Source organism: Mytilus trossulus, chromosome 13 (assembly GCF_036588685.1).
Source record: "Mytilus trossulus isolate FHL-02 chromosome 13, PNRI_Mtr1.1.1.hap1, whole genome shotgun sequence".
NCBI lineage: Eukaryota > Metazoa > Mollusca > Bivalvia > Mytilida > Mytilidae > Mytilus > Mytilus trossulus.
The window spans coordinates 8,416,039-8,428,949 of record NC_086385.1 but is presented as its reverse complement, the minus strand read 5'-3'; positions in this window follow the sequence as shown (position 1 = coordinate 8,428,949).

Here is a 12,911-nt window from a genome sequence, read left to right as displayed (position 1 = left end):
CATAGAAGGGTCTTTTAAAGCAATACATATACGGTTATGCTTTGCTATTGTTTAAATCAGTACAGTGACCCTTGGTCTGTGGACATTTGTCTCAAGGGCAAACATACTGAATCTCTTAATTTTGATACTCATGCAATGTCAAAATCTGAAAGAATTTCAAAGTGATGTGACCTATCTCCATGCTGAATTACGGAAACTAAAACAACTGAAATGATACAATACAGATAGAAGAATCAAACAACAACCTCGAAAGTATATTTTTCCTCTACTATTATGGGCGGATACGCATTATCTCCACCATGCTAAAGGTGATTGGTTGTTCATTCATTAGAATTACAGCAAGCTTTACTAGAGACTCTTTAAAACCTGTGTCTCTCAAATTGGGTTTTATGCATCTAACCAAAGACACTATCCAACATTGTAGTCGAGACTTCACGGCAACAATCTGTTTTGTTGAAGTTATATTGCTGATCATTTAGTCTGTTTAGCTTCTCTCTTTTTTAGTTGTTGCCCAAAACACCAAAGAGGTTAATTATAATCCTCATTTATTGGCAATCAATCCCATAAAAAGTGACAGTCTTTGAAATTTGAATTCTTAGTAGATCTTGAACTACTCATGATGACTGTGGCCAAGTTTGGTTAAATTTGCTCCAGAGGTTCCAGGGGGAAAGAGTTTTTTGAAAGTTACAGGACGACAATGACTGGCTCCAAGTGATCAAAGTAGCTCAATAGGTCCTTTAGGACAGATCGACTAATAATACCATTGAAAGTTCCTGTAATTGTGGGTCCGTACATGCATTTTTTTTTAATCACCATTTTACAACGTTAATGATGAAGATGTTTATCTGTTCAAAAAATCTTCTATAGAGCTTGATTATTTAGTGAAACAATATTCTCTGTATATAAAGCGGAAAGTAAAGTTAAAGGTTGTTGCTAACTTCTTATCTTTCTTCCTAGGAAATTCATGTATGAAGTCAGCCTTATGAAAATAAAGAAACAAAGCTTGACATGGATGAAATTTGAGTTGTAGCGTTCACCACGCGTTTATCTTTGTATTTCGACGTACTTCAAACTTATGCAACGCGCGTCTTGAACGCCCGATAAACCCTTAGGTACGCTTCTCGTACGCCCAATACACGCTTAAAGCTCGTTGTGCACACATTACAGATATGATTAACAGGTTGAAAGCATCCAAAATTACTAGCGTATTGGCAGCGTACATGATTTTTTTAACTCGCCCGGCTAACGTTAGATCTATACGCTGTTGTGTGTGACGCCGGTAGAAGATAAGGAGTTTTGAGTAAAAATACAATAGGCAGAATGAATAACTTGGTAAAAAAATAGCAGGATGACCATTTATTTAAAAAAAAAAGTAAGGATAAGTTAATAAAATGATACAGGACCGAATAGACTGAAAAATAAAAGTGCAGGGCAGAGATTACAACTTAAAACAATGCCCTCTATGAAAATCAAATGGTAGCCTTCGATTGCTTATATTTCATCCAATGGTATGATATAAAATTAAGAAGACGTGGTATGATTTTCCTTACAACAAGTTTCAAACACTGTTGTTATTAATTGTTTTTGACTTTTAACTATCTTTCAGTAACTTGGAGCATTCTTAAATCGTACTTTCGTATTAATTTGAGTTGTTGATACAATTCGTAATGCATTTTGTTATTTAATTTTACTTGTTTAGTTGTATATCTCCCTCGCTATTTTTAACAAATACCATCTTTAATAGTTGTTTGGTAAGACGATAGATTTTCACTTCTGTTCTCGTACTATAAACAACTTGTAAAACATATTTCCATACTTCATGTGTACCTTACAAGAAAATGATATCTTTATTTATCTGTGTTCGTTATTCCATATAGTAGCATTTTTTCTAAATTTTGATTGTCTTTCTGATATGGCTTCACATCTAATCTAACCCATTTTTTAATTAATTTTGTATTAACATTTTGTCATAGATCTAATATATTCGTTCAGTGTATGATATGTTAACTTTTTTTCGTTCATAAGTATTTTGATTGAGATAAATAAAGGCAACAGTAGTATACCGCTATTCGAAAGTCATTAATCGATTGGAAATCCGGGTTACAAACTAAAACTGAGGTAAACACCACAACGATAAGAGGAAAAGAACGAAACAACAGAAACACTGCAGTGAAACAAAAAAACAAAACGACAATGTAATGCACATAGAAACGAAGTATAAGATAACAATTGACATTTTCCTGCCTTTGTACGGGATATTTTTATACAAGATGGTGGGTTAACCCTGTTTTTGCGGCTAGCCAAACCTCTCGCTTTAATGGCAATGTTAAATACAAAAAAATAAATGACAACATTACATGACAGGACTACATTACAAATGAATACAAGAACATTCGAATTCAGGACAGAGAAATACACAAATAAACAATACAATTGTACATTTCGACATGCTTATAGGTACCAAGGTGATAATTTAATACACCATTCGCGCGTTTCGTCTAAATTAAACTTTTGAATTCATATCTTATATTCCAATTTAGTGATACACCATTGTTTTCGATAATGATAAAGGTTTGCGCCTATTAACGCGTTTAAACCTGCAGCATTGTATTGCACCTGTCGGGTATTCTGTGGTTGTCGTTTGTTGATGTTGTTCCTATGTGTTTCCTATTTTTCATAAAGATAAGACTGTTGGTTTTCCTGTTTAAATGGTATAACACTAGTCATTTTTGGGGTCCTTTATAGCTTGCTGTTCGGTGTGAGACAAGGCGTCAGGTATAATGGTAACATATAATGGTTTACTTTTACGAATTGTGACTTGGATGGGTAAATGTCTCCCTGCAACTCAGACCAATTTTCTTATATATGTATATATAAGTTATATATTTTATGAGATGTAGTTGATTCAAAAACTTGTGAATTGTATATTGATAATCGTTAACGAATTCACTACTTTTTACATCAAAATACGTCCGATTTCTATTAACTTTCCATAGTTGACATACAACAGAACGATTTGGTTTTTATTCTTTTAATTTTGTACCTACACAGTTAGTTTTAATCGACTCAACACTCAGAATATATTTATACAGTCCTTAATTATGGAATAATGAAAAAATCATGAAAGATTTGGTCAGGTTATCAAATCATCACTATAAAACGGCCATGCAATCGCATAATCAAATACCCCATGCGGAACCCCCGTATTGTGGATCTTAAAGAATAACTTGATGCTTCTAATGTTAATTAAAAAGTCAAAAATATGTGTTTATGCTCTCAGAACTTTTGTGTTCATATTGGATAAATCATTGATATGTCCATCATCTTTCAAATTTCTGTTATAAATTGAAGTTATCCGACATAAATACCAACACCTTCGTCTAAACAAAATAACGTTAAAGAAATGCAATGACAAAACGTAAAAAACAATAGTTTAAGCAAAAATCAAGAACGAACGCAGGTTCTCCGAAAGGTAAGAATTCCATAGATATATGAAGATGTGGTGTGAGTGCCAATGAGACAACTCTCCATCCAAATAACAATTTTAAAAGTAAACCATTATAGGTTAAAGTACTGCCTTCAACACGGAGCCTGGGCTCACACCGAACAACAAGCTATAAAGGGCCCCAAAATTACTAGTGTAAAACCATTCAAACGGGAAAACCAACGGTCCAATCTATATAAACAAAACGAGAAACGAGAAACACGTATATATTACATAAACAAACGACAACTACTGTACATCAGATTCCTGACTTAGGACAGGTGCAAACATTTGCAGCGGGACTAAACGTTTGAATAGTCGTAAAAGAAAGGACATTCCATGTGGACTGTTGTAAATAGTATAATAACCTTTTAGCCTTGGTAGCAAGAAGCAACTAGTACATATGAATTATTGACCTTTTATTGTGTATCTTGAAAAGTTTAAATAATTGTGATTTGGTCACATGGTTTTAATGACAGATTTAAATTTACACAAATCAATAAGATTGACGTTTCTCTTGCCATAGATCAAAGTTGCAGTTTAAGCATTTGCTGTCTGTTACCTTTTTTATATATCTTTTATAGTTGTATTATAAATCAGCCATTTGATTTTGTTTTAATTTCTTTTATTTATTGTCATAGAAGGGTCTTTTATAGCAATACATATACGGTTATGCTTTGCTATTGTTTAAATCATTACAGTGACCTTTGGTCTGTGGACATGAAATGTCAAAATCTGAAAGAATTTCAAAGTATTGTGACCATGCTTAATTATGGAAACTAAAACAACTGAAATGATACAATACAGATAGAAGAATCAAACCACAACTTCGAAAGGATATTTTTTCTACTTTTTTGGCAGATACGCATTCTCTCCACCATTCTTGAGGTAATTGATTGTTCATTCATTAGAATTACAGCAAGCTTTCCTAGATACTCTTTAGAACCTGTGTCTCTCAACTTGTTTTTTTCATATCTAACCAAAGACACTATCCAACATTGTAGTCGAGAATTCACGGCAACAATCTGTTCATTTAGTCTGTTTAGCTTCTCTCTTTTTTAGTTGTTGCCTAAAACACCAAAGAGGTTAATTATTATCCTCATTTATTCAGTCCAGGCAATTACTGAAAGCTGTAATATTACATTAAAATGTAATACTAGTATTACATAAATCTGTAATATTACTCTTTTCTGTAATGCAACATTTTTTAAAAGGAAGTAAGAGTTATCTCCCATTTGTTACTACAAATAATTACATTTATTGCAGAAAACCATTGTATTTTTTGCTTTTTTTCTTTCTTTTTAAAACTTATAGTACTAGTGTTTACAGTAAAAAAAACCAACAACAAATAAATCAAATTGAATTTATTATGTTCATCATTTACTGGACAGTGAAAGACAGCATAACATAATATAGATAACGTGTGGACAATTAAATTAAATAAATGTTATTGGCAATCAATCCCATAAAGAGTGACAGTTTTTGATCTGTATTGGCAAAATTTGAATTCTTAGTAGATCTTGAACTACTCATGATGACTGTAGCCAAGTTTGGTCAAATTTGGTCAAGAGGTTCTAGGATAAAAGAGTTTTTTAAAAGTTACAGGGCGACAATAACTGGCTCCAAATGATCAAAATAGCTCAATTGGTCCTTTAGGACAGGTCAGCTAATAATACCATTGAAAGTTCCTGTGATTGTGGGTCAGTACAGGCATTTTTTTTCAATCACTGTTTTACATGATGAAGATGTTTAATTGGTCAACAAATCTTCTATAGAGCTTGATTATTAAGTGAGACAATATCCTCTGTATATAAAGCGGAAAGTAAAGTTAAAGGTTGTTGCTAACTTCTAATCGTTCGTCCTATGACATTCATGTATGATCACATCTAATCTAACACCTTTTTTTAATTAATTTTGTATTAACATTTTGTCATAGATTTAATATATTCGTTCAGTGTATGATATGTTCACTTTTTTTCGTTCATAAGTATTTCGATTGAGATAAATAAAGGCAACAGTAGTATACCGCTGTTCGAAAGTCATAATTCGATTGGAAATCCGGGTTACAAACTAAAACTGAGGTAAACACATCAACGATAAGAGGAAAAGAACAAAACAACAGAAACACTGCAGTGAATCAAAAAAACAAAACGACAATGTAATACACATAAAAACGAAGTATAAGATAACAATTTCCATTTTCCTGCCTTTGTACAGGATATTTTTATACAAAACGGTGGGTTAAACCTGGTTTTGCGGCTAGCCATACCTCTCGCTTTAATGGCAATGTTAAATACAAAAAAAAATGACAACATTACATGACAGGACTACATTACAAATGAATACAAGAACATTTAGGACAGAGAAATACACAAATAAACAATACAATTGTACATTTCGACATGCTTATAGGTACCAAGCTTATAATTCAATACACCATACGCGCGTTTCGTCTAAATTAAACTTTTGAATTCATATCTCATATTCAAATTTAGTGATGTTACACCATTGTTTTCGATTAGGATAAGGGTTTGCGCCTATTAACGCGTTTAAACTTGCAGCATTTGATTGCACCTGTCGGGCATTCAGTATTTGTCGTTTGTTGATGTTGTTCATATGTGTTTCTTTTTTTTTCATATAGATTAGACTGTTGGTTTTCCTGTCTAAATGGTCTAACACTAATCATTTTTGGGGTCCTTCATAGCTTGCTGTTCGGTGTGAGACAAGGCTTCAGGTATAATGGTAACATATAATGGTTTACTTTTACAAATTGTGACTTGGATGGATAGGTGTCTCCCTGCAACTCATACCAATCTTCTTATATATATATATATATATATATATAAATAACCGAGTCTAAATTGAAAACTACGTTCAAACCTAGGACTGCGTTGGATAAAAACCGCAGTTTTTATACGTGTGCATGTCAAACAAATTTCGATATATATAAATATATATATAAGTTATATATTTTATGAGATGTAGTTGATTCAAAAACTTGTGAATTGCATATTTATAATCGTTAACAAATTCACGACTTTTTACATAAAAATACGTTCGATTTCTATTAACTTTCAATAGTTGACAAACAACAGAACGGTTTGGTTTTTAGTCTTTTAATTTTGTACCTACACATTTAACTTTAATCAAATCAACACTCAGAATATATTTGTTTTAATATTTCTTATAATATTTTCTAAACATAACATAAGTATTTACACTAAATAATACTTATAGTTTGTTTTGAATTATTTTTCTTTTTTTTATTGAGATTTTTGGTGTTCAAACTAGCATACATACATTGTAACATGTGTTACAAGAAAAAAGTGAATAAAATTAATGACATTGTTAATGTTATTATGCGACTAAGAAATATATAAAAAAATAAGTCTACGATGTTACTATACAATATATGATACTGTCATGAGGCTTCAGCATGCTTTTGAGTTCATTACATATATATACAGCCGTATTCAAAATAAATTAAATTAATCCACGACCCCATCATCTGTAAACAAATGACTTGTGTTTGTCTTAAGAAAGATATAAATATTCTAAAAAAATCAAACGTCTTCTAAAAATTGAAAGAAAGTTTGACCAGATATTTATAGTCTAATTAACTGTAGGATTTTTACAAAATTAATGTAATACTCTGTCTGTAGTTTAAATTCATTTAAAACTAAGTAATCAGAATTCGAAACTCAAAACATTACATTGACTTTTTTCAGAAATATTCTTACTCCAAAAACAAGATACCATCAATTAGAAACACTCTTCATTTTTTATTTTATTTCTGTGCATTCACAAAATATATGCTTTATAATTTCTTCTCTTTACAATTGGCTCATTCATAAGTAATAGAATGTTTATAATTTTCTAAAAGATAATTATGAGAGACTATTATATGTAACATTTTGAATTGTAAAGCTTGAAGTTTGCTTTCTATCGTACATTCTAATGCAATTTGGATGTAACAATTTTTTTCATTGGCTAACAGTTGACGTCAAATCCACAGTTGACCAGGCGTAACTAAGGAGAGACCCGCCATTTTGAATTGATGAATCAACAAATGTTCGATTACTACTATATAATCAAAAATAAAACAACACCTACCTCGAATTTGCCGTTTTAATGTAATTTTATCCAAATTTGAAGCGTACAGGTAACGAAATAACCTCCAGTTTGTAAGTTTTCGTTTGTATGACGTCACGTTTAGCCATGACGTCTTTGTGCCAAAATTATTCATGAAGTTTCGCGGATTTTTTTTTATTTGACAAATTTAGAAATTTCTTCAAGTTTTATCGTATTTTTTCTTTTTGTAATGCATTAGAATCGGAATAACAGTACTGTAGTTGAAGAGTTGCCACCGTCAACTTTGATTTGACGGTCGCAATTCTCCGTTTTACTGTCTCCGCTCCGCGTCGCCAGTAAAACTGCATTTGCGACCGTCAAATCTACAATTTACGGTGGCAACTCTTCAACTACAGTACTGTTATTCCTTAATTTGAAGCCAGTGAAGAAATGATTTTTCCAATCTTCATCACTAATTTCTATATAAAATTTTCTTCCCACGTCTTTTTTGCAACGGGAGAAACGTTTCCCTGATCGATAAAAAGAGAATATACATCTTTAGTAAATAATTTACTGATTTGCATCTTTTAATCTCTTGCTCAAAAACAAATCTTAATGAGTTAGGTGACTAGTATTGCTGTATTTACAGATAGAATTCTTCAAAAGTAAAATGTAATATTTTTGGTTAATAGCGTCATGAGAGAAAGTAACATGTAATATTTTTGGTTAATAGCGTCATGAGACAAAGTAACATGTAATATTTTTGGTTAATAGCGTCATGAGACAAAGTAACATGTAATATTTTTGATTAATAGCGTCATGAGACAAAGTAACATGTAATATTTTTGGTTAATAGCGTCATGAGACAAAGTAACATGTATTATTTTTGGTTAATAGCGTCATGAGACAAAGTAACATGTAATATTTTTGGTTAATAGCGTCATGAGACAAAGTAACATGTAATATTTTTGGTTAATAGCGTCATGAGACAAAGTAACATGTAATATTTTTGGTTAATAGCGTCGTGAGACAAAGTAACATGTAATATGTTTGGTTAATAGCGTCATGAGACAAAGTAACATGTAATATTTTTGGTTAATAGCGTCATGAGACAAAGTAACATGTAATATTTTTGGTAAATAGCGTCATGAGACAAAGTAACATGTAATATTTTTGGTTAATAGCGTCATGAGACAGAGTAACATGTACTATTTTTCGTCAATAGCGTCATGAGACAAAGTAACATGTAATAGTTTTGGTTAATAGCGTCATGAGACAAAGTGACATGTAATAGTTTTGGTTAATAGCGTCATGATACAAAGTAACATGTAATATTTTTGGTAAATAGCGTCATGAGACAAAGTAACATGTAATATTTTTGGTTAATAGCGTCATGAGACAATATAACATGTAATATTTTTTGTTAATAGCGTCATGAGACAAAGTAACATGTAATATTTTTTGTTAATAGCGTCATGAGACAAAGTAACATGTAATATTTTTGGTAAATAGCGTCATGAGACAAAGTAACATGTAATATGTTTGGTTAATAGCGTCATGAGACAAAGTAACATGTAATATTTTTGGTTAATAGCGTCATGAGACAAAGTAACATGTAATATTTTGGTTAATAGCGTCATGATACAAAGTAACATGTAATATTTTGGTAAAAAGCGTCATGAGACAAAGTGACATGTAATATTTTTGGTTAATAGCGTCATGAGACAAAGTAACATGTACTTTTTTTGGTTAATAGCGTCATGAGACCAATTAACGTGTAATATTTTTGGTTAATAGCGTCATGAGACAAATTAACATGTAATATTTTGGGTTAATAGCGTCATGAGACAAAAAATCGTCATTTTCTTCTACAATATCAAATCAAATCACATCAATTGTGGTGTCATTAAACGTTTGCAGTATGTTTTTGGCAATACACATTTAAACAAACAATAACAAATAAAAAAAAACAGTATGCAAATTAGTAAATTTGTATCGCAATATGCGGAACTATTTTGCTTCATACACACCATTTGATTGGATATAACAAAACAAATTATACAAAATTAATCGATAGTATAACTGGTGCGGTAATGTTAAATTATAAAAAGACTCATGAAATCTGTAGTTATTTTTTAAGACGTACAGTATTGTTCTGCCAATTCTTCGTTCTTAAAAGTTTAAATGTATATTAATCAATATCAATAATTGTTCAGTACAATGCAACTACAATTAGATTTTGAAATATAAGTCATCTTTGAGTGTTGGCTGACGTCGTCTTGGATTAATAGGTCTATAAAAAAATCAACATTTTATTAATATATTCAACAAACATGAATAGAGGGTAGCTCTTTCTGAATATATTAATGCAATAATTTAGAAACATTGTTTTTGGAATGTGTATTACCTAATAAACTCAATTACGTAAAACGAAACTAAACACCGCCACATTCTATATGAATGTGTCTGTCCCAAGTCAGGAGCCTGTATTTCAGTGGTTGTCGTTGGTTTATGTGTTACATAGATATAGGAAGATGTGGCGTGAGTGCCAATGAGACAACTCTCCATCCAAATAACAATCCAAAAAGTAAACCATTATAGGCTAAAGTACGGCCTTCAACACTGAGCCTTGGCTCACACCGAACAACAAGCTATAAAGGGTATTTGTATTTTGTCCATTTTTTCTACATAATTAGGCCGTTAGTTTTTACCGTTTGAATTGTTTTACATTGTCATTTCGAGGCCTTATATAGCTGACCATGCGGTATGGGCTTTGCTCATTGTTGAAGGCCGTACGGCGACCCAAAGTTGTTAATTTCTGTGTCATTTTGGACATTTCATTGGCAATCATACTTTTGTATAGTGAGGCAAATTATCAACCAGATCTTGCTTAAAAAAATTATGTATCTTGAATATCTCATCTTTTTATAAATGCTTCTTGTGTTTCTTTGTTAAATATTTGGTTGTTTTTATGTTCTAATTGAGATTATGACACATTAATGACTGGTTTACCCTTATTTTGACAATTTAACCTATTATTAAGTCTGTGTGGTTCACGAAACGCTGAAAATATAATGGAATGTAATGCGACTGTCATACAAGTGACAGGTTTACCACTATAAAACAAGGTTCAATCTATCATTTTCTACATTTATAATGCACCAAGTCAGGAATATGACACATGTGACAATTGTTGTCCATTCGTTTTTGTGTTTTATCATTTGATTTTGCCAATTGATTAGGGACTTTCGGAGTTCAGTATTTTTGTGATTTTACCTTTTTATACGTATCCTATTGTGAAGTTGTATGCAGAGAGTTTAAACAAATTGAAATCAGTATTTTGAAAACAAATCATAATTATCATGTTAATGCAAAACAAAAAATAGAAATAGTATTTTCAAAAGACGGGAGTTGCGGACACATTAATGCATCCTCAATCCTACAAATCAATAATACAGTAAATAAAACGTTGTTTGCACATGCAAAATATTTCAATGAAAAGACAGTTAAAAGCAATTGTTTATCTTATGATAATACACAAACAATATAGTTTCCACTCATCATCCCGATCTCTTATAATGATAGTAATAACTGTTTTGTTAATGTAACATCCTTTTTAAGCAAGACATATCAATAAAGGTCACAGTAGTATACCGCTGTTCAAAGGTCATAAATCAGAATACAAACCCAAGTTACAAAATTAAACCGAAGAAAACACAGCCACTATTAGCGGAAAACAACGGTATAATTGAAACACTGAACTGCAGCAAAAATAAACGCAAACATAAATAGAACAGACTACATAATAACAACTGACAGATTTATATATGAAATCTTCCATGGCATCACAGTAATTTTCATAGTTATTGTTTGTTTGAGATAATACAAGCTTAATAACATACTAAACCCTTACCCTAACTCTTGTATTTACTTGTTTACAAAAAAAAATGAAAACCAATGAGTGTTTATTGTACATACAATTTAAGGTATACAGTGATTTTGTAATTAATGAACCTACGCTTAAGTCTTTTGTTCAATCATCACCATATCTGACTTTGGTTGAGTATTTGCGTTTATTACTGCAATATTTACATGAGGGTGATCTGGTATTTTCCGAAGATAAGACCTTTTAGTTTTGGTAATGCAATGCTATATATCATATGTGATTGGTCGTTAATGATTAATCGATTGTCCTTTTCAAATTTGTTATGAACTTGACCTTTTCTGGTATTGTATGATATTTTAAGTTATCAAAGGTTGAAAAACAGCATGAGGTGGAAAATATTCATTGTCTTCATTATTAAGTGTGTGACTATCTGGGATGTGAAATGCATAAAATACTGTGATATAATGTTTGCCTATGATCACTGTTACTCACCCTATCTGTTTATTTTGACGTCAGTAAAACTGCAGCACAAATTTCATAAACCATCCACCAATTATCAATACTAAAATAGTTTAATCAAATAGAAGATTTGCTTTACAAACACATTATTCACAGGAAACATCACATTAAAATGGTGTGTTGTCTTAAATGGCAAGAATAAGCGTGTTTGAATTGTCGTTTGTTCCTCTTGCAATAAGTTTACTTGCCGAAGTATTAGTAAGAATTCATAAATATCAAAACATTTATGCAACTTCATAATCATATCCATCAGGTCATACATTTAGTAAATGTGTTAAATTCAAAACCTTTTTATTTTCATATGTTCAACTTTCCAGGACTTATCTTGCGTGTTCAACTATGGGTGCTCTCTAGAATGCCAATTCACAAGTGCAGGCCAAATTGCTCTTAATTTACAATTAAAGATAAACTCATTATTCCGAAATAAGGAGCATGTATTTAATTTGATGTGTTTGGTTATATACGGTGATTTAAGGATTGAATGAAAGGAAATAATGGTTGAATTTCATTACAGCTTAGTTTTGACTTAGTTGCAAATGCAATAAAAGGATGTCATACAGTGGTGTTATTATTCAATAATTGTGAGAAAAGGTCACAAGGAGGGTTTTAAAAAAACGAACCTTATTATTTTTTGATAGTCTGAACAATTTATCAGATCTTTGTCATGATAACTTATACACACGTGTATGAAACTGTGCATTCAGAAACAATGTTGAATTCAGCATGATATACAAACTCCTGATTGTCAAAAATTGTTGACCTACATGTGACCTATAATCTCGCCCTAAGCATATTACAAAATGGCAAAATTTATCTTTGTTCAGGGAAATTGATTTATTTAAAGGCATCATAAAAAGTCAGAAAGAAACATGATTATGTCAATTTTACTGTGATCGATTAATGTTCGAAACATATGAGAGGAATCCAAAGGTTCCAATAAAATTGAAATTG